This window comes from Globicephala melas, chromosome 11, assembly GCF_963455315.2.
Source record: "Globicephala melas chromosome 11, mGloMel1.2, whole genome shotgun sequence".
NCBI lineage: Eukaryota > Metazoa > Chordata > Mammalia > Artiodactyla > Delphinidae > Globicephala > Globicephala melas.
Window position 1 is genome coordinate 87,389,742 of NC_083324.2, and position 24,275 is coordinate 87,414,016.

The window sequence follows — 24,275 nt, forward strand, 5'->3', positions numbered from 1 at the left end:
AGGAAATAACACCACCTTACACCCATCATATACTTACTTAAGACATGATTACTACTTTGTAGTGTAGATGCTCTTTACTCAAATTGTGGTGCATGGGCCAGCAACACTTGGACGCCTGTAATATATCTGGAATTGCAACCTGCACCTGAGTCTGCATTTCAACCAGATGCCAGGTGACTTGAATGCACATCAAACTTTGAGATGCACTGGTCTGTAACAGCTTATTAGCGTCTTCTTTTGGTTTCTAGTTTATTTCTTTGTTTTGTTTTGTTTTTTTTGTTTGTTTGTTTGTTTTGCAGTACGCGGGCCTCTCACTGCTGTGGCCTCTCCCGTTGCGGAGCACAGGCTCTGGACGCGCAGGCTCAGCAGCCATGGCTCACGGGCCCAGCCGCTCTGTGGTATGTGGGATCTTCCCGGACCGGGGCACGAACCCGCGTCCCCTGCATCGGCAGGCAGACTCTCAACCACTGCGCCACCAGGGAAGTCCTCTAGTTTATTTCTTACTTGCATATCTTTAAAGATTTTCAGGTCAGAGATCCTATCTTCTAACTTAAAAAAAAATTCAACCAAAACTTCTAGTACTCACATACTGAGTTCAGGCACCCTGAACTGTTCGTTGAATGAATGATCATTGTGTTTGAATGAATGATCATTGTGTTTACCACAATGGAATAGGAATAGTAAACTCAAATTTAGTTTTAATGGTTGATAAATACAATGATGGGCTTATAGAACTTTAGGGGTCTTAAGAGAACATCTCACCACGTCTACTCCTTTTACAGATGAAGAAACCCAGAGAGGGGAATGACTGCAGCAGATTGGACATCTTCTCTAACGTTCAGGCCATACTCTTTAGTTTTCCAGTTTCAGTAACGATGCATCACCACTCTTGACACCACCAAAAGCCAACAAGTAAGCACCCAAAATAGATGTTTAGGAATTCAGGGGTATTCATTTGACGCAAGCCTTTACTCAAAGATTATTTGCTCTTGCATTGTAGATTATCCATCACAATTTAGATTGCTTACCCTGTCTGAGAGAGTGCTAAACGCTGGGGCTGCTAAAATAGCCATGACCCAGTACTTGGCTTTCTGGAGGTCACTGTCTAATGGACAGCAAGACAGGGCAGAGGAAAAACAAAACAAAAGCACTGAAAAATTGGAGCCTTCACCTTCCAGACGCTTAAAGACACTGTATAGTACAGCACAATGCAATAATGGAAGAAAACGCAGTCGGCTCCAGGCCTGAATCATGAATTTGTTACATTTCGTTCTTCCCTGTACAATCTTAAACTCTTGTGAGCCCTGATTTTTTTTTTTTTTTTTTTTTTTTTTTTTGTGATTCCAGCACAATGCAGAGCACACAGTAAGGCCACAGTGAAGCAATTCAACACTTTCAAAGTCCACTTTATCTACGAGGACAAGTTTTATTTTGTTTTCCCTTTTTTAATGAGTAAATGGCATAGTCACAATAGCTGGAAAACAAGTCCTCTCTAACCGTACCAGGCCCAGCTCCCGGGTCTCCCTGGAGAGCGCGCGCTGGTGGGGGAACTGGCACAAAGTTAGGGGTCCCAGCGGCAGCCCCGGCGCGAGGAAAAGGGAGCGCCAGCCCAGCTTCGCCAGGAACGCGCCAATCGCCCCGGGACCGGCGGGGCGGGACGGAGCGGAGCGCCTCCCTGCGCCCGGGCCGCGCGGCTCCCGGCGCATTCCAGCACCCTCCTCCCGCGCGCCGCGCTCTCTCCCCCGACAGCTGATTCATTGGCTCGGCCGCCCAGACTGCCTGGCGCCGGCCGCGTGACGTCACCCATTCACCGAGCCCGCCTCCTCCCCTCCGCTGGCGCCGGCAGGGCGGTCGCCGTGACAACGCCGACGCCACCCGGCGCAATGACTTCCAGCTGGAGCAGCCCCGGCAGCCCGCGCGCTCTCTCGCTCGCGCTGAGCCCAAGAGCGCGGGGGTGGGTTTCTTTCATTCTTTCTCTCTCTCTCTCTGTCTCTTTCTCTTTTTCCAGGCTCCTGCGGGTTCCCCCTGCCGGGAAATGCACTCTCTCTAGTTTTCTAGGGCTCTAGTCCCAATCTCTTCTGAAGCGTGCTCTCAGCCTCCCTTCTCCGTCGCGGTCTCCCTGGGCTCTGTGTTTTGCTGGGCAGCATCCCATGCTAGGCTCGGCAGCCCTATTGGCGGTTGGGTTCAGCCCTTGCAGCGCTAACACCTGCAGAGTCAAGACTCCTGCCAAAAGGCGTAGAGCAAAAGGAGGAAATATTTATTGCCGGAATAGCGAAAATGGTAAACCTCAGCTGTCTTAGAGAATGCCGGGGTAGGTGTTGATTATCTCCCACAATCACAAAACAACTTTTTAATAAGAATTTGCACTATCCCCTCTTAAAACGTAGTGCTTCTTATTTTGCTTTTAAATCAGACTTCACGACAGTTAGGAACTGAACGCTTCCAAAAGGATAAATCCTTCCAGAAGAGAAAACAGATCTGGGAAGTTGTAGTGCTGTAAATTAGAATGGAGGGTGCGTGAGGGTCGTATTTGGAGGGAGCGAGGTTAGGAGAAAAGGAGAGAGGGAGGGAGAGAGAGAGAGAGAGGAGGAGAGATGGAAGAGGCCGGTGGTTTTCGAAGTAAGGCAAATAGTTCAGTATGCAACCCACTTCCACCCTCCCCCCCCATACAAAAATCTTTAAGCCCTGAAGGTGGCGGAGGTGGGTGTGGGAGGGCGGAAGGGAGGGAAGTAGTTAGCTATTGACCAGGGTTGGATGGAAGGTAATACCTTATGCTGTATTTCACTTTTTTTGGACAAACCTCTTGCTTCAGAACAGCTGCATTTTTGGAAGTAAGTCCACAGCTGAGAACTAAGCGAAACCCTCCCACGGATAGCATAAATTTGCATTGCCGAAGCTGCTCATCTGCGGGATTCTTGAGCCCAGAGGATACAAATTCCCTTTCTAGCTCTTGCAAAAATACCTCCAGTAAAAACAAGCACTTTGGCCCCTTTATGAGTCCAGATTTCAGCATATCCATCTTTGCTTTATTTATTGTTTATATATTTGGTTCTGTCTTCAAACGGATTTTAAACCCTTCGAAGGCAGAGAAGGACTCTTTCCTAAACTTTCAATCTCCTGACCCAATTGAATAGATACACGGTGAGTATCTTTTCATGATGGTGCTAAGGAATGATTACTAACCACACTAGGCACAGTTCTGAGACTACTACGTGGTAGTTAATGATCGTTAGTAAAAATAACTAATATATTAGAATTCACGTTCAAGATTGGAATATTTACTTTTCACGTTTCCCAGGAAACTGCTGGTAGCAGTCAGCAGTTTGTTAAATTATTTTTTTTAAACCCTCGAACTCATTTTGTTACCCATCAAAAATGAGGAGTTAGTGAAACATTAATTTTCTAAAATTGCTGCATATTTAAATGTGATTGTAATTGCTCCTTAGCGTTTGAAAATTGTAACATCGATACCAAATGCTTTAGAATCAAAAGAACAGTCTATTGGGGTTGGCATTTTTGTATAAAATGGTCTATAACATAATAGATGACTGATTATCCCATCCACATTATTTGGATTCTCTTAAATGCCAGGTTTCAACATTGTGGGGGGAGACCCTCAAGAGACCTAAAATAGATTTGCATATTTATTTTCTTCCTTCCTATCTTCAACTAGACTTAATCACAGGTGTTTCAGTCCCTGTAGTTTCAGTAATAGCATGAGCTGCCAGTGGTTCCAAACCTTAGCCATACTTTAGAATTACCCCATGAACTTTTAAAAAATACAGCTGGCTAGGTTCCTTACCTAGAGATTTTTGTTTACTTGTCCTGCAGTATGGCCTGGACATCTATTTTTTTTTTTTAAATTTATTTCGAATTATAGATTAACAGGAATTTGCAAAGATAGTACAAAGAGGTTCCATATATCCTTTACTTTGTTTCCACCATTGTTTACATTTCACATAACTATAGAACAGTTATAAAATCAGGAAATTGACATTGGTATAAAGTGTTCCTATAATTCTGTGTCTTCTCATCGCTTGCAGATTCTTATAACCACTAGCACAGTCAAGACATGGAACTATTCCAACACAACAAAGATCTTCCTGGTGTAGTCCCTTTTTAGTCTCCTGCCATACACACACACCATCCCTAACCCTTGGCAACCGTTTGTCTATTCTCCATCTCTATTATTTTGTCCTTTTGAGAATGTTATATAAATTGATTCATACAAGCTTGTGACCTTCTGAGATTGGCTTTTTTCATTCAGCGTAATGCCCTTGAGATCCCTACAAGTTGTTGCATGTAACAATAGTTTATTCCTTTCTGTTACTGAGATGTTTTTCATCATATGAATGTATCACAGTTTAATTATTCACCTATTGTAGGACATTGTGGTTGTTTCCTTTCTTGGGGGCTGTTCTAAATAAAGCTGCTATGAACATTCATGTATAGGTTTTTCTGTGGATATGAGTTTTCATTTCTCTGGGATAAATGCCCAGGAGTGTGATTGCTGGCTCATATGGTAAGTATATGTTTAGTTTTTTAAGAAACTACCAAACTATTTTCCAGAAATGCGGTACTATTTTACTGTCCCAACGGTAATGCATGAGACAGCCAGTTTCTCCCATCCTTGCCAGCATTTTTTATTTTAACTGTTCTGATATGTGTCCAGTGATTTCTCACCATGATGTTATTAATTTGCATTTTCCTAATACTAGTGATGTTGAACATCTTTTTATGTCTTTATTTGCCATCCACATATTCTTTTCAGTGAAGTTTCTCTTCATGTTTTTTGCCCATTTTCTCATTAGATTGTTTTGTTTCTGCTGAGTTTTGAGAGTTGTTCATAAATTCTAGATATGAGTCTTTTATCAGACATGCAGTTTGCAAGTAGTTTGTCCCAGTCATTTTATACTCTTAAAAGACTCTTTTGGAGAGCAAAGTTTTTAATTTTGAGGAAGTCCAATATTTTGATTTTTAAAAATGTGTCATGCTTTTGGTGTCGTGTCTAAGAAATTTCCACCAAGTCCTAGATCTTGAAGACTTGTTCCTATGTTTTCCTTTAAAAGTTTTACAGTTTCACAGTTTACATTCAAGTCTATAATCCATTTTAAGTTAATTATTATATAAGGTGTGACATTTAAATCAAGGTGCATATTTTGCCTGTGAATGTCCAATTTGTTGAAAAAGACTATCTTTTCTCCATTAACTTGCTTTTGTACCTTTGGAAAAATCAGTTGGTAGTATTCGTGGGGGTCTATTTCTGGCTTCCCTGTTTTGTTCTATTGATCTATATATCCATCTTTCCATATACACCACACTGTCTTGACAACTGTGGCTATGTAATAAGCCTTGAAATTGGGTAGCCTGATTCCTCCGATATCATTCGCTTTGTACGTTTTTTAAAAGCTATTCTAGTTCCATTCCCTTTCCATACACATTTTGGAATAAACCTTGCTGGGATATTTGATAGGAATTGTGTTAAACTGTATATCAATTTGGGAAGAATTGACAACTTTACTATATGGGGTCTCCCAATCTAGGAACACAGTATGTCTCTCCGCTTATTTAGACTTTGTTTGATTCCTTTCCTTAGCATTTTGTAGTTTCCCTACTGGTTTGCCTACTTCTTTTCACCTTGTCTTCAGTCATTTTATGCTTATTTTTCACAATGTGTTTTTAGTTGTACTTAGGAGAAAGACTAGGGAAAAGTACTTCTGGTGCATCTTTCTGGAAAGACCCAATGTTTTCTAAAACCACCATTGGTGATTCTAAAAAAGTACAGCCAGAGTTGAGAACCATTGAGCTATACCTCTTTGTGGTACATTGTAGATTATGAAGGGGTCTCAGTATCTATTTCTGTTAGGTTTGTACCATTTTCAAATTATTTTAGTATAAGTGGATTTTCATCTTTCCCAACAGAGAAAATACTTTGACGGAGGGAATAATACCTTCTTATTCTTTGGAAGGCAGCTGACACTGGTGGCATGGACAAGACTTCTGGAAGCAGGATATCTGTATTTTAATGAGATTTGGGGTAAGGTTCTTAGCTTTTTAAAAGCCAGTAAAATTAATTCATGGTTTTTAAGAGTAAATATACGTAAAAGATGTATCAGAGAGCAAGACTAACAAATGATATATGTTTAAATATTAGTATTTCTTCCCATTGTCATACTCAATATAGCACTTATACAGTGATTATGCAAGCTAAATACTTGGGCTGGGTGTTTGAGCCAGAGGGCGTACCTTGGAAGTCTCTTATTCTTAGGCTCAGTAACAGCCAGAAAGGTAGTTATAGGGAAGATATCGTTGTAAATATATTATAAAAATGTGGATTTTTAAAAATTGATCCAAAGCAGAAAGTATGGTAGGGTAGTGGTTTAAGTCGATAAGAAAGACTATTGACAGTGCAAAGGAGAGGTAAAAGTGATTGTAATGGGATTGAATAGGGAAGGCAGTAGAGCACAAACAGTAAGTGAAAGGCTGGAAGAAAGTTAGAGGTTAAGGGCCTGGAAATTTCATTAAGTAAAATTCTTCCTACTTCTCTTTACTTTCTCATTTTCTTTTGAGAGTTTCTTCCTTTCTTTCTTTTCTTCCTCCCACCTCCCCCTCCCTCCCTTCTTCCTTTCTTTCTTTTCCTCTCTCTCTCTCTTCCTTTCTTTCTTTCTCTTTCTTTCTTTCTTTCTTTTCTTTCTTTCTTCCTTCCTTCCTTCCTTCCTTCCTTCCTTCCTTCCTTCCTTCCTTCCTTCCTCTCTCTCTCTCTCTCTTTCTCTCTCTTTCTTTCTTTCTCTCTTTCTTTCTTTCTACCTAGTCCTTAAATGTTCGTGTGATGTGAGGTTCTGCACTCTTCTTCCTTTATGTACTGACCCTGGATAATGTTGTCCAATTCAAAGCGGTATGAAAAAACTAAAAGATTCCAAATGTATGTCTTTAGATCTCTCTCTTAAATCCAGATTCATGGATTGGGTCTCTAATTATCACTGGATATCTCCAATTAGATGTGTCGCTGGCTGTTCAATTTCAACAGGCCTAAATTCTCCCTCTCATCTGTGTTCTCTGTCTCATTAAACAGCATCTCCATTAATTCAGATACTCAAGCCAGAAACTCAGGCATCATCTTTTCAAGCAACAACCAACTATTGATTTTTCCTTTAGGAATCTCTGAAAAATTGTATTGAGTACTGAGGAGAGTAATGTTGGAAGAATGCCAAAATATGTCAAATATGCCAAAATATGAGAAGAAACTGAGAACCTAACCAGTTTCAAAACTAATATTCCCTCAGACTATCTTTATAACTTATGAGGTACCTGATGGAGTTCTCTTAGCACCATCCTTAGTGTCTAGAGCAGTTATTGCCAGTATTTGAATTTTCAGTTTCATATTCTTTCTAGAACTTCATATCCTCTTATTATTATCCTTATACAGCAAGGATTTACTGTATAACACCGGGAATTATACCCAATATCTTGTAATAACCTATAATGGAGTATAATCTGTCAAAAAACAAAACAAAAATGAATCACTATCACTATGATGCACACCTGAAACTAACACAACATTGTAAATCCACTGTAACTTCAATTTTAAAAAAGAGAGAGAGAGAGAGACTCGGACAAGTTAGAGTTTTAGTAAATACCAAAAATGCACCTCTAGCACTTATCCCATGGCTCTAGGGTGCTGATGTACACCATTAGCAGTTGCATGAGTCGTCTTGGCAATTGAATGTAAAAATTCAGTGTGTGTATTTCCCTTGTAGTGTTTTAAAATGTTTGGTTCTGAAGAACACCTGTTCCTCTCTCTGCCTCATTCTGTCTCTCTTTCTCTCTGACTCTCTGTTTTTCTCTTACATCTAGGCAACAAGAAAGCATTCCCTCTTTTTTGTAACTTAAAAGGTTTTTAGCAGATCTAATTTATTTGAAAAGTTCTGAATACTGACTCCTGGCAAAACGGAACTCCATAGTCTACTTATTATAGAGGCATTTATATCAAAACTAATTCCTTTATGTCTTCCTTATTAGTATGCTCACACTCACTCACTCTAGGACTGCATCTCCTATAGTCATATAGAGTATAGCACAGCTGAAGGTTAGTTTTATACTGTAATGAGGAAGCCCTGTCTGTTAGATATGAACTGGGGCTACCAATCACATAACTGACCACTTGCTAACATTAAACCAATGCTAAGAGTAAAGCAGGGTGATAGAAAGGAAATCTAATTTATTGTACATGTTAATGAAAAAAAGATATAGCTATGTGTACATATATGTGTATATGTGTGTATTTTCTTTTTCTCCTCCACCTTGCTCCTTATCCACACGCCTCCATGGAGTGTTCCATTCATTTGTCACCAGAACTAGGTCACATTTTTGTCCCTTAGACTTAGTGGGAGACTCCCAACCCATTGTGCTTGGACTAAGTAGAATGTTACCCTATAACCATGTATGAAAAAAAAAAAAGAAAGAACTTTACAATCATTTGAAACAATGCCAATTATTACTTTTAAAAAGCTACCTGCTTTCAATTAAGCAGGAAATTATCTAAGAAGCCACTTAATTTGCTTTGGTCTGTAGTCCCACCACTGCTTTATGCTGAGTGGAGCATGAAATTAAATATGTAACAACTATCCTAATGGTTATGTCTCAGAATCCAGCATTTTAGCATCTTAGGTACTCGGAGTGGTGATAGATACAAAAACATACAAATCAAAGAACAGGACTGCACTGAGTTTGAGAAAAAATACAAAATAGTATTAATGTCCTCTCTGTGTTTTATATATTTATATATGTTTTATATATATATATATATTTTAAACTAAGTTTTAAAAAAATCTTCTATTAATTTATACATACAGGAAGGGTAGCAGTGCCCGTGTGGAAAAATCTCTCTGACTTACAATAAAATGCCACCTTTCTCCCCATGGAAATTCTTATACTAGTTTCTTGGGTCTAAATATAATATAGATTATACAAGGATATATTAGAGGAAAAGGTCATAATGAATTTTCACCATTTGGTGAAGAAATGCTAATACTAATCCCTTGTTCGAGGTATCCATCTTTGTTAAGAGCCAAGAATACATACTGTTTGCAATGGAGAAAGTGTTTATGTCGACATATAAGGGCACTAGTTTATGCAAGAAATGTTAGGAGCTTTACTAAAATGACACTTCAATCAGTACTTAACAATGTTGTAAATGCTAGATGGTTCTCAGAGCCTCTTATTTATTTAAAACATTTTTTACAACTTTAAAACTATTTTTATACTAGATAAATCTTTTCAAACACTAATCATATTACAAGTAAACATTTAAAAAATCTCTGTATAAATGCGGATAAAAGCATCCTTGTTCTTTTGTAGGTTGTATCCCAAACCAACCCTTTTCTTTCTTTCTCTTTTTTTAAACTAAGTTAGGCATTCTGGCAGTTTTACCAGGAAATTTTGACAAATAGAAAATTTGACTGGTTATCTTTATCCCCCACGTGTGAAGCAGGACAAGTTTGAGCTGAGATGGCTGGCAAGGTAACAGAGTTACTCTGAAACTCATTTATTCAATGCTAAAGATGCCTAATATTCTAGTTTCTATCATTGAATCTCTCCATACTTGATGATATTGTTAAAAACATTTTCCTGGGCTTCCCTGGTGGCGCAGTGGTTGAGAGTCCGCCTACCGATGCAGGGGACATGGGTTAGTGCCCCGGTCCGGGAGAATCCCACATGCCGCAGAGGGGCTGGGCCCGTGAGCCATGGCCGCTGAGCCTGCGCGTCTGGAGCCTGTGCTCCGCAACGGGAGAGGCCACAGCAGTGAGAGGCCCACGTACCGCAAAAAAAAAAAAAAAAAATTTTCCTGTTTTATTAAACTAAATATTATCTATAAAAATTCTCTGAGGAAAAAACATTTATGGGGCTTTGGTATTTTTCTAGCACAAAAAGTTCTCCTGCATTTGTTCTTCAGCTTTTTTTTTTTTTTTTATCAGAGAAAGTGCATAGACCTTAATCCCAGAATCCTTGCATCAGAATCTGTGCAACCTGGAGAGAACTGCTGAAACTCTCTGAACCAGGTTCCTATAAACTGCAACATTGTTTTATGTGTACAATGGGAATAGTAACTGTCTAACAGAATTGTGGGGATTGCTTGGGATGATGTAAGAAAAGCACCCCTTAAAGTGATTGACACACAGTAGGGCCTCATTATCAAGATTTAAGTGGCTCCAATTAATTGGTAGATCATCTCAGCTTTTTTTTTCTAGCTTCTGTTCTGCTCTGGCAGGTCTTGTGACAAATACTTCATGTCTGTTATTTCATTTACTCCCCCCAACAGCCTAATGAGCTCAGTCTTATTATTATCCCATTTTACAGCTGAGGAAGTCAGAACACAGAGACTGATGATAGCTTATGCACTATTTCAGACAGACAGAAGCAGGTAAGGGTGACATTTGGAGTTCAAGAGGCCGTTTTGCCTGAGACTCAGCCAAAAGTTTTCCCTCCTAGTAGGACCTATGTGCCTGCACAACATTCCTCCACTTTGATCATGCGTCTTTTGACGTGGAATATTAGTGACCGAGTAAAGGATAATGATGGTTCTAACACTACTCTGTTGGGCTTGAAATGGACAGAGTTCAGCATATGGAACTTGTTCCCAGCAAAGCCAAATCTTTGCTACAATGAAAGATATTATAGAACTGTCCAATTGCATTTATTAGACAGTACTGAAATGCAAATGTAAAGATAAAAATAAGTGCCTTTCTATAGCTAGGGGTGTGATTTATTTATACACAAGGGGGTTTAATTTTCCAATTAATGAGTGGGGTCTCATGCACATGCTAATGAATGATGTGTGTGTGGTGTAAGAGATTGTTGTGCTAAACTCAAGGTGCTCCCTGCCAGGAAGTAGATCTGTATATTATAATTTGTACGTGTGATATCACACCTATGAAGTCAAGAAAATGAATTAATTAAATTCACAAATGTTTGGTAGAGTGACAATTTTAAGAGTTAGCCAATTCTTTAAGAAATACTTAGGGGATAATGCTTTACTAGGAAATACTTGGGCAATATTTTAAAATTCTCAACGTGGAGGAAAGATATTTAATTGAAAGGAGTGAATCTAAAGAGAGGACCTAAAATAATATTCAGAACCCTGCAATTCACAAGTCAAAACTGGTCTAATTTAGGTTAGAGTAGAGATGTCATTTGGTCTTAAGGATGTGGGACTAGCCTTTACCTATCCAAATAATCACTCCTGAGAGCCTGATATTTCTTTTCATGGGAAGTTGCATGGAAAATAGAGCTAGAAAATGAAAATGTATTTGGTTTCAGGGAGCAGTAACCAATGCTCAGCTGGTAAAATGTACCAGATTTTCAAAATAAATGACCCAAATCTTAGGGTTTTGTCCATCTACATGACATGCCTTCTGACTGAGGGTCACAGGGAACCAAAAACTTTTCTCTCTAGCCATTCCTAGTGTCCTGTGGCTGCCATGCCACAAAGAAAAGAGAAAAAAAGAGAAACAAATGAGAACAGCAACACCAAGCTATGTTCTTGTGTGATTTCTGTATAAGTTTTCTTTCTCTCTTTACTTCCTATTGGACACACACACACACACACACACACACTCACTCACATACTCCTTTTCTCCAACTTAGCAGGTACGAAGGGTAATCAGCATGTGTGTATGCTTGTTGAACACATATCAAAAAGCAAACTCAACTTGAAGGGAAGGAAAGGAGAAAATACAACTATTTAAGCTCTGCATTTCTAGAAGAAAATTAAAATTACAATTCTGGGGCCAGCTTCTCAATTTTATTTGAATTTACTCCCTGCCTGTGTTTGAATGCTGGCCTTTTCATACTTAGCAAAGTCTAAGCATGCAGTGAATGAGCAGAAAAAGATCATGAAAGGGACTTCTCTTGGGAAGTCACAAAAACAAAACATTATTGTAGAAATACTAGAATGATCATCAGCACATTTTTCTTATCTAACATTCTATGGTTAGAGAAACCCAGATTCAGCTCTCTGGTTTGGTACATTATGCTCTATTATGACTCAGTTTCTTATTTGTCAAATGGGTATAGGAATATGTCTTTGCAATTAACAGGAATGTTATATAAGGTGAATGAGATATCATAATGTTTAAAACACAATACATTTTTTTAAACAAAGAGAAGTGTTATGAAATATCATTAATCGACACTGTTAAAATGATGGTACAAACCATAAAAAGAATATCTTGTTTATAAGGCCCTATGAGGTAATGTTCTAGAGCACTTAGCTAATTCTCTAATCATACTGGCTCTTAGGAGCCTAGTGTAGTCAGTGCTCAAAAGTATATCTTGAATGAGTGGAAGAACTAATGAATAAAAGAGTGACTATTTCAATTTTCACTTAGGGATTAAATAATTAAAGGCCGTGGAAAAGGGGTGGCAAATATGTAGTATGTGTACCACTTGTCCAATCTCCTTTACTAATTTTATTGCTGCTACTGAAGGTAACTTTAGAATCTTTCTCAGTACAGGACCCCAATATATCCCTATCAATCAACTGGAGTTCATGTGAAAGAAAGTGTATTTGCAATCCTGAAATATTTAGAGAGATTCATAAGCAAAAGGGCAGGGTTAATAATGGGCATGACACTTACCTGGGGCCTATTAACCCTGGATGATCATGAGTATTTATGTTCAAACATACCAGGGCACAGAAGAGTCAAAAGAAACAAATTTTCCACAAAAGAGATGTCACTTTTGTGATGGAATATGATCATGTGTAATCTAGTGTGTGACAAGTAGAGAAAGTATGTTGATATGAAGATGATTAAACATAGAAATTGTCTATAATTTACTAAGCAATATTATTGTTGTTGTTATTGTTGTTAGTAGAAAGGGTGGGAACGAGGAAAGAAGGAGAAGAAATTTCTCACTTTTTCTGGCAGTGTGTGAGTTCAAAGCAAGGATAGGCTTAAAATGATGCTTTTTTGATTTCAAAGTATTCAGTTAGGTTTATTTATTTATCTACCAAAAATCTGGGTTTATATATAATTTGTGAGTACTGTGTGTACACCCAAAGTAAAGATGTGCAATTGGTATGGGACATACAAAGATGGATAAGATTGGATCCCTGAACCCGACCATGCGAGCACCCTGATCTTGGACTTCCAGCTTCCAGAACAGTGAGAAATCAATTTCTGTTGTTTATAAACCACGCAGTCTGTGGCATTTTTGTTATAGCAGCCCAAATGTCTACGACACAAATAAATACTACTAAAGTTAAAGGTAGGGGAGATTTCTTCCTTGTGGAACCAGGGTGTGGATTAGAGATAGTTTATAATAATAGCCCACAGGTTAGGGCTTTAAGTAAAGTATATACAATCCATCTATTTATCCACACACACACACACACACAATATTTTTTTATAGAAGTGTAGTATACACGCAGAACTGTAGTGTATGGCTTGAAATATTTTCACAAAGCATACACAACCCTATAATCAGCATTCAGATCAGAAACTAGGCCATTATCATCTGGTGTATGATACATCCTGAGGGTTTTTTCTTTTTTTTTTTTTTTAAATAAAGCATGAGGTAGGAATTGATTTTTTTTTTCTTTGCATAGGGTGAGTCAGTAATTTCAGTACCATTTGTTGAAAATATTTTCCTTTTCCCATTGAATTCTCTTGGCATATTTGCCAAAATCAATTGACTGTATAGGTGTGGGTCTATTTCTACATTCTCTTCTGTTCTTAATGGTGCCCTTTGATGAATAGAAATTCTTAAATTTAATATATATATATCTCTATACAAATGTAAAAATATACATACTTTTACAGTTAGTGCTTATCGTGTCCTACTCCAAGGTCATGAAGATATTCTCATGTGTTTTCTTCTAAAAGGTTTATTGTTTTACCTTTCACGTTTACACGATCTACAGTCCCTCTGGGACAGGTTTTTGTGTGTGTATAATATGAGGTAAGAATAAAGATTTACTTTTTTCCATGGCTATCGAATTGACCCAGAACCATTTGTAGAAAATTCTATCATTTCCCCAGTGCATTGCAGTGAGTGGCCCCTTTGTCCTAAATCAAGTGACCTCATATGTATGTTTCAGTTTCTGAATTCTATTCTCTTCTCTTGATATTTATGGCAATCTATACTGTCTTAATATATCTTTATAATAAGTCTTGATATCTAGAATGTAAATTATCCAGCTTTTTGTTGTGGTTCAGGATTGTTTTCGTGATTTTTGCCTCTTTGCCAAAATTCATTTGTCAATGTGTATATATATATATATATATATATATATATATATGGGTCTGCTAAGGATTTAAGTAGGATTGTGTTCACCTATCACTAAATTTGGGGAGTATTGTTAGCATTACAATATTGAGACTTTCAATTTACGAACATGGTATAACTTTCCATTCATTTACATCTTCTAACATAGTTCTCCTAGTAATTCTGTAGTTTTCAATGCAGAGGTCTTGTAAATTTTGTGTTTTTTTAGGTTTATACCTAGGTATTGGATTTTTTTTGGAGAGGGGGTATGCGGGCCTCTCACTGCCGTGGCCTCTCCCGTTGTGGAGCACAGGCTCTGGACGCGCAGGCTCAGCGGCCATGGCTCACAGGCCCAGCCGCCCTGCGGCATGTGGGATCTTCCCAGACTGGGGCACGAACCCGTGTCCCCTGCATTGGTAGGTGGACTCTCCACCGTTGCGCCACCAGGGAAGCCCAAGGTATTGGAGTTTTTAAACATTTGTGATAATGTTTTCATGTGTCAACTTGACTAGAGTCCACTAGACTAGTCCTTCCTACACTGGACTAGTGATTCAGTCAGACACCAATGCTGTGAAGGTATTTTGTGTATGTAATTAGTTATTGTAATCGCTGGACCTTGAGTGAGGGAGATTACGTGGATAATCTGGCCCTCCTGGGCCCGACTGTATCAGTTGAAAGAACTTAAAGTCAGGACTGACTGAGGTTTCCCTTTCAGAGAGAAGACATTCTGCTCCTGGATGACGGTGTTGGCTTGTGCCCACGGAGTTTCATTCCATTCATGATGCTTCTGTCCTGATGGCCTGGCCTGTGGATTTCTGGCTTGCTGATTTAGCCCTCACAAATGTAAATCAATTTTCTGTAATAACTTATCTATCTATCTATCATCTATAATCTACCTATCTGCTTATCTATCATCTATCTCCCACTGGTTCTTCTTCTCTAATGGAACACTGACTGATACAGATTTTGACACTAGAAGTGGTTCCAGAAGAACGGGAGCTTAAGGATGAGTTCTCTGAATTGGTACGAGGCAGTCCATGGAATGATATAGCAAAAGAATTACTCAAATTATTGCCATTGTATGTCCCTGATCATATACCACTACCTCAGAAAGATTAAAATACTTTACTCAAGGTCACTAGATACTGGGGAGCAGAGGGGCTCTAAGACCAAGGTCTTAACAGCTATGCTATGCTGCCTCCCCATAAAACACTGGGATTTAATTAGATATAAATTAAAGCTTTAATATTCATACTCTGTGTGATGCTAAATGTCTAAGCATCTTTTAAATGACTTTCCCCTCATTTTTGTGTTGTTGGGAAGAATATACGGTTTGGGGGATGTTGGATATGAGGAAAAATAGAGTGGGATGGTCCAGCATTTTCTGATAAGGTTTGGAATATTTTGTTCTATTCAAATCCTCATCTACTCATTTCTCAGTGGCTCAATTTCATTCTTCTGATGTCAAAGACCATATGACTTTGCTCATATTCAGAAGCCAAAGAGATTCAAAAGCCAAAGAGAATACATTTAAAAAAAATTTTTGCTTGTTGTTTACAGCTGCCTAGTATTTATGAGTCTTCTCTTCTTGGAAGTGAGAATGAGCTCTGGTGGCTCTAATGGACTTGATTTCCTTGGTCAGCACGGGCAGAACATTTTTGCACAGAGGTTTGCAGGCACAATACCTGCTGCATTTTAATGTTTACGGAGATTGAAGGGATGTGTGAGCTGAATGCACCCTTGGCGAACCTTCAGTCTTAATCCCTAAGGGAACCAGGAACTGAATGAGGTCTCCGCCACCTCTGAGCAAACACATCCAGAGCAGACCTGGGAGGGATCAGGACCAGACAAGCTTGGTCCCCTGGAGAAATGTTTGGTCTTTCTAATCCTAAAGTATGGGGTTTAATGGAGTATGGAGAATCCGTTAGGAAAAGAACAGCCTAAAGAAAAAAGAGGGAGCAAGGAATGGCAAAACTGGGTTCCACACTCCAACCAAATTTAAAGAAAAAAATGTATGGGAGTAGAGAAAACACAAACCCAAAGATGCAGCCAGGAGGGACCAGGGAGAGAGACAGCAGTGCCCATTCTGCTTTTCGATATTGCATCAGAAACATTTCTGGCTCTTTCTGTATGCCTCAGATATAATAAACTTGAGGTATTCTCTTGGGAGAAACATTTAATTAATTAAGGTGCATTTTTTGCTGATCTAGGAATTTGCAGAAGGCTGTGAGAGTATTTGTATTTTCATATCTCCCACAAATCTAGCGAGATGGAGTTGTCTTTCCCATTTTCCAGACAAGCTGAGTCCAGTGACTTGTCTAAGAGCCTCAAGTAGCCTGAGAGAAACATCTCTTGACTATTTCTCAAGTAGGCACTTGAGGAAATCATGAGCACTTATATTTCCAAAATACAGTTTTGTGCGTCTTTTCGTTTTTCTGATTATCAAATAGTATTTTGAGGTAGGCAAGGCAAAGGTTGTGATGGAAAATGTGCCTGGCTGAAGAAACCAAGGCTCAGAGAGTTGGAAGGCACCAATTTTCAACCTTGGAAGCCAGAGATCTTGGGCCACATCCATCCCACTCCCCACGCAGCACAGAACTACTTAAACGCTGGGACTTTTACCTCTTTGCCTTTATCAGCCCCTCTCCCTGAAATATCCACCTTTAACTCCAACTCCTGAGCTAGATGTGGCTTCACCAGGAGCCTGGAGGGGATCCTCCACCCTATAACCATCAGGCTTTTGGGAGAAGGCTCAAGGCTCAAGGTCACGGCAGCTGGAGCTGAACCTGGGCTGGTGCCTGTGTGGCTCACATCCACCTGGAGCTGCTGGAAGAGGAGCCTGCAGGACGCCCACCAACTCAGAAAAAGTGACTCTCCTTCCAGGGGGCAGGGAAAAAAACTATTTTGTGAACAGTAATGTAAGAACAAATCTGACTCCATATTGGATCTATTCCTTTTCCTTTAACCTTTGTGCTTTGTTGCTCAGGCTTGGGCATGTTGGCTCTGCCCCTTTTGTAAAAGAATGTTGCCTATAGCCTGAAATATATGGGATAGCCTATTCTCAGGGCTCTGACCTTTAAGAGTCCGTTCATACAGAGATAAAAAGCACCACAACAGAGAATAACATTTGTCTTGTTGGAGGTTTACAGGAACATCGTGACCTGACCTACTTGGACAGCTGCAAGATCAAAGGATTCTGACGCCAAGAAATTTGCAACAACTAACCACGCCCTCCCTCACCTTGCCTTTAAAAATGCTTTGCTGAAATCCTTTAGAGAGTTGGGGTGTTTTGGGCAGGAGCCGCTTTTCTCCTTTGCATGGCCCTGCGGTAAACCTTTCTCTGCTGTTTGGCCTCACTGTGCGTCATGGGGCACATGAACTTGCGTTCAGTAACAGGAAGCCCTTGATAGGCTTACCGTGTCCTACAGGTTCACCAGGTGAAAGTAATCCAGCCGTACTTGCCTTTGAGAGGTCCTCTGTTTTCTTCCTTAACAGAACCATCTGCTGACCAGTCTGCGGTTAAATGAAACATCCGCTTTGCTTTCCTCTACCAATGGACTACAGAGAGGTAATAATAATAGTTGTCATTGATTGAGTGCTTCCTAGGCTAGGAAGTGATTTACTTATATTGCTTCATTAAGACCTTTGAGGTTATTTCAAAATTACAGAAGGGGAAAATGAGACTAGGCAAGGTAAATGGAGGTGCCTGAAGTTATCTACTTAGTAATGAGCCAGAGCAGGGCCTGGGCATGCCACGTAGAAGTCTGATGCTTCTTAATTCCACCTGCTTTGAGCCAGGGCAGGAAGGAAGGTCATTTAATACGGTACTTGGAAACTGGTTTTGCCCCACTAAAGACGCCGCGATTGAACTTTCTCAGGGAACAAGCCCGGTCCTGCTTGCCTTCTATTAATTACCTGTGCAGACAGCCTTGCACTTTAATATTGCCTCACACCTGAGACTCTCCCAAGGTTATTAGACTGCATCCTAAGGTGAGGAAAATTCTTTCTGAGCATTAGTGCTTAACGGTCTTCAGCTCAAAGCAACTGAACCACTTACAGTGTTCTGTTCTGGGCCCCAGGAAAATAAAGATAAATTAGAACTGTCCCTTATTCTCCAGGAGCTTTTAGATTTGGAGGGACCATCACCTTCAAATGAAGCAAATAGACATCCTAGATGGACACTAATATGTGACAATAAATAGAATAAGTAATGCAAATAAAAGAGAATTGTAAAAATGGGACAAAATGTACTGTATAATGTAGAGCAACGATCAGTCGAAAAATATCAGGTAGGATTAGAATAGTACCAAGGAATGTTTGGTAAGTGTATTTCCTCTGATATTAATGGTAACTTTGTCTGAAAGAGATCATTTGTTCCACAAGAGGCACATTAAAATAGTGTTCACATTGTCACTTAATTTAAATATTTTCGATAATGGATTTAGGAAGAGGTGGTCAAGAAAAGCCAATCATACAATTTAATGTTTCTGAGTAAAGTCAGATATAAAGTATTGTTTCTGAGTCTAAGTACTTAAATGAATACAAAACATTAATTCTTAGGATAGTTATTGGTATGTACTAGGAATTCACCAAATGTTCGATATTATTGCTATTATCTCTTCGATGAAGCACTGGCTTGTGTTTTAGTTAGTGGTTCAAATGAATGTTATATAATGTATAATGTTTGGTGATTGAGTTTGATTTCACACAGGCTGTTTTTAATTGCAAAAAATTTTTACCTTTTCCATTTTGTATTTTTGTCAGCAAAAGTAGAGTATTTTGGGAGAAATGCATAGCTTTGTAGCTCGGCTCAATAACTATACCCCCTCAGGTATTTACTGGTAGTTACTTCACAAATCCGTACATTTTCAAAAGACAGATATCCTTTTACGTAATTCAAAAATATTTTCTAGGTACTTGTTTATATTCAAAGTCTGTTATCTTGCATGAACATTCCCCAAAACATGCACCAGGCATTTTTCTCATATTTTGAGTTGTAAATATGAAATGTTCTTAAAATTTCCCACAGCATCAGTTTTCTTTGTAAGTATTTTTTTTTTTTTTTTTTTTTGCAGTAACGCGGGCCTCTCACTGTTGTGGCCTCTCCCGTTGCGGAGCACAGGCTCCGGACGCGCAGGCTCAGCGGCCGTGGCTCACGGGCCCAGCCGCTCCGCGGCATGTGGGATCTTCCCGGACCGGGGCACGAACCCGTGTCCCCTGCATCGGCAGGCGGACTCTCAACCACTGCGCCACCAGGGAAGCCCTCTTAGTTTTTCAACACATTTCTTATGCTTTGATAACAGATAATGTCTTATTCTGCAATTACTTTCAAGAAAATGACTTGTATAGTTTTGTAGCTTTAACTCATATTAAAACTATGCTAGGGCTTTCCTGGTGGCGCAGTGGTTGAGAGTCCGCCTGCCGATGCAGGGGACACGGGTTCGTGCCCCGGTCCGGGAAGATCCCACATGCCGCGGAGCGGCTGGGCCCGTGAGCCACGGCCGCTGAGCCTGCACGTCCGGAGCCTGTGCTCCGCAACGGGAGAGGCCACAACAGTGAGAGGCCCGCGAACCGCAAGAAAAGAAAAAAAAAAAAAAAAAAACTACGCTAATAAGCTGGTTGTCACAGGGAACTATCTTTGTGTCAAACTGAATGTAGCATTTGAAGAAGCCAATTACAATGAGAAAGGTTCCATACCTGAGCAATACTGATATTCAGTTGTGGAATTACCTGCCCAGGTAGTATTCCCAGCCATTGTTGTCTTGATGAAATGAATTGCATTTTGTGGAAGCTGAGCTATTCGGACCATTACTTTCACGGTGAGGAAATATTTTTGAAAAGTTCTTCAATAATAAGAAAAACATGAACTAAACAGGTAGATGTAATAGAGTGGAACAAATTACCTATCATGATAAATTTGCTAGCAGTCCCTTCCTTGGAAAGGTATTTGTATGTGTTATTTGCATGCCTTTCTGTATACTTAAAGGCCATATTATGAAAGTAGTACATTCTCATACAAATTTGGAAATTGTTGAAAATAATTAAGAAAAGAATCACCAACCTATTCATGGACAATCCCTGTCAACATTTTTTATGTATATCTTTTGATTTCTTGTGCATATTAAAAAATCATTGCAGTATGTATGTATTGTTTTTTATCCTTTTGTCTGGCTTTTCTAGAATTTCATCTAAAGGGAATATGTAGTCTTTTGTGTCTGGCTTCTCTCACTTAACATAAGCCTCTTGAGAACATCTATGCTATTGCTGAACAATATTTCATTGTAAGGATATACCACTAATAGTTTATCCCTTCATCAGTTGATGGGTATTTGAGTTCTTTCCTGTTTTTGACAATTATTAATATGAATAAAGCAGCTCTGAACTTGAGTACAACTCTTTGTATGGTCACATTTTCATTTCTCTTGGATAAGTACTTAGGAGTGGAATTGCTGGGCCATATTGTATGTGTGTATTTGAATTGATAAAAAAACCTGCCAATTTATTTTCCAAAGTGGCAGTTCTATTCTGCATCCCCACAAGCCATGCGTAAGAATCTAGTTGCTCGACATCTTCACCAACACTTGGCATCTTCTGTTTTTAGAAAATTTTCTTTCTTCTAGCCATTCTAGTGGGTATCTAGTGGTTTTAATGAACATTTTTCTAATGACTATTGATGTTGAAAATTTTCATGTGCTTATTTGTCTTCCTTGTGTCTTCTTTAGTACCTTTTGCCTTTTTTATTGGATTGTTTGCTTTTCTTATGGAGTTATAAGAATTTTTAATAGAGTCTGAATATAAGTCCTTTATCAGATATATGTTCTGAAAATATTTTCTCACAGTCTGTAGCCAGCCTTTTCATTTTCTTAGCAGTACCTTTTGAACAGCAAATTTAGCAAATATTTTCAGTTTTGATGAAGTCTATTCTATCAAGTTTTTCTTTTTGAGTCCCAGTTTAAAAATATTTGCCTAACCTAAAGTCAGTAAGATTTTCTTCTAGAAGTTGGATAATTTTAGGTTTTATATTTGAATGTATAATCCATTTTTGAAATAATTTTTAGATGTGACGTGAGTCAAGTTTTACCTTTTTGCATATGGATATTCAATTTTTTCTTACACCAGTATTGACAAACAAAAAACCAAATGGCTATAGATATGTGAGTCTCTCTGTGGATTCTTTATTGCATCCGTTTAATTTTCTACATTGACACCATAGTACACTTTCTTACTGTAGCTTTTCAATAAGTCTTGAAATCAGGCCATGTTAGTCCTCTAAATTTGTTGTTTTTCCAACATTGTTTTGGTTATTCTAGGTCCTTTGTATTTATGCATGAACTTTAGAACCAGTTTTTAAACTTTGTCAAAAAAGGATTTTTATCCAGAATGTAAGAGGAACGCTCAATATGAATATGTTTTTTACCTGGAGTGGGGCTGGAGCACCTCTCTTTCAAGCTTATCCTCTATTCCTTTAGCACTTCTGTCCAATGCAACTCTAGGTTGTTTGTACAAATATGCTCATTATGTTAGAAGTCCTAGCCTATTTCAGATAGTTCTTAAAACATTTAGAAATGTGAGTACACTTTTGATGCTGAGTCCTCGATCCTGAAAGTAATGGGGCATGTCAGGCCATAAGGCAATCAGGATCCCAGTGTGTCACATTAAAAATAGGATGGGTCTTTTTGAGCAGATGCCAGATCTAGATTCTGCTAATCATTGCTGCAGCCAGAAGTCAAAGGATTCTTTCTTGCACAGGATGTACAAAGAACTGCAGTTCTTGTAGCCACAACGTGGATACCCAGAGCACTCATTATCAGCCTTGAGAATATAGAACAGTGTTACAATGTCCTGGCCTTCATGGCGGCAGCTGTGGGTATGGTCCTCTCTAAACTGAACCTTTGTTCCTCATTATAGTTATATTGTTCCAGAACTTGGATCCATTTTTTAAGCCATCTTTTTTTAGTGCTTCTCTCTTGTTGGATTCTTTTCCTACAGATAGAAGCTACCAGTTTTTTTTAGATTTTATGCCGTGCTCTGTTTAGAATGCGTATTTTCAGGCATATATCGTATTTGTCGATCAAATCTTGACAATTAAAAGGCATTTAAATGATTAGATTCTGATTATCAAAATTCAAGCCCTTGAAATAGGACGCCTGAGCTAATGCATTCCACATTCCAGCATCTCATTTGCCGATCAATGTATTCATCAGAATCAGTGATGAGAGCATATTATATACTTGTCAAAGTAAACTTATTAAAAATACATTAGTTCTAAATAAAATCTTGTATTGATTTGTCATTTCTTTTATTAATAGAAAACTTTACACCTGCTCTCAAATCCTCAAATCAAAAGGTATCTGTTTCTCAAACAGATTGAAGTTCAATGATGAGTACAATTCCTCTGTGTGTGTGGGCGAGAGGATACTAGCTCATCAGCATGCACCACTGGCATGCCTTACATTCAGAAAAACAAAGATGAGAGCAGCTATGGAGAGCAATTGATATTCCTGCACAGGTTGGAGTTGATATGCAAATGGATAAACACAATGTTACCATTCTCAGGAAGCTATATGAAATCACACCAGCAGAGGTTTGATACTGTATTTCCTTCTGTTTTAGCTCTGTTGTCATTTCAGAAACTGTGAAACTAAGAATCTCTAAGAGATGTATTAAGGGATTCCAGCCCCCAGCAGAGAACTATGTAACAATTAGCAACCACAGAAAAAGGAAACAATAAAGCATGTAACAATACAAGGAGGGTGTTACAAAATGGATTTACAAATGCTGCTGTGGTATTAGTTCAGTATGACTTTGTTACTCACTATTATTAACATAGTGCTTACCGACCTTTTAAGATCGGTAAACTGGTCTAGAGCTAATTAGGTAATAGTTTTTTTTTTTGCAGTATGCGGGCCTCTCCCTGTTGTGGCCTCTCCCGTTGCGGAGCACAGGCTCCAGACGTGCAGGCTCAGCGGCCATGGCTCACGGGCCCAGCCGCTCCGCAGCATGTGGGATCTTCCCGGACCGGGGCACGAACCCGTGTCCCCTGCATCGGCAGGTGGACTCTCAACCACTGCGCCACCAGGGAAGCCCAAGTCCTTCCCTTTATTAGGAAAGAAAAGTCTTTAAGTAGCTTGTCCAATTCCTTTGTGTTTGTGTATGCGAGAAGCTCTTGCAGACTTTCTCTTAAGCTCAGTGGCCTGATCAGGATCTCATGGGCACTGGTCACATGGCCAACCTTAGCTTAAAGGAGGCTAGAAAGCCAGTATCCTGATCTTTTGTCTTTATAGCGGGAGGAAAGCAAGACAAGAGAAGGGGATTTGGGAATGGTTGTTGTGTCTGCCCCGACTGATCTTCTCATTTCTCTGTTTATTCAACCTTCAAGACAGGCCCACTGAACTTTTAGCTCTTAATCATTAGCTCTTCATAGTTTTGCTCCCTTATGCTCTTGGCTGTATTTTTCTGTGCATGCGTTTTTTTCCCTTAGTATTTCTCCATCACTGATGGGATAAAGTCCCAGTTCCAGATCATAGCATCTGAGACCCTTTGTGCATGGCCCCTACCCCCCACTCCAGCTACCTCAACTTCTGTTTCCTCAAAGATGCTGCTCTTCCATCATGTGGACTCTCTTACTGTTTTCTAAAAGTGGCATTCTGTCTTCAGGCCCTTGTTGCCTCCAATACATAACATTTACCCGTTATTCAAGATCATCTCAATCAATATTTCTTCTGGGAAGCTTTTCCAGAAGCCCATCCTTCTGATTAGTACTGACCATGCTGCGTCATAATGGTTTTTTCACATTCCTACACTCAAGGATTTCTTGGTCTAGTGGGACAAAGGGAGTTGGGAACAGTGCCTGGCACAGGGTAAGCATGTAAAAAATGTGCAGTGTAGGAGACTGAAAGCCTGAGGAAAATAAGTATCTTTTAGTTTTTCCCTCGCAACAGCCTAACACGGTTAATAATTAATGACCCAAGATAAGTTGTTAGAACAAACTAATTTGATTAGTTGATTGA

General features: G+C 39.3%; 1 pseudogene; it reads left to right on the forward strand.

Annotated features, from left to right (window-relative positions):
* Window positions 1–2,154: 2,154 nt before the first annotated feature.
* LOC115866103 (translationally-controlled tumor protein-like) overlaps window positions 2,155–24,275 on the forward strand; it is a 182,783-nt pseudogene continuing 160,662 nt past the window's right edge.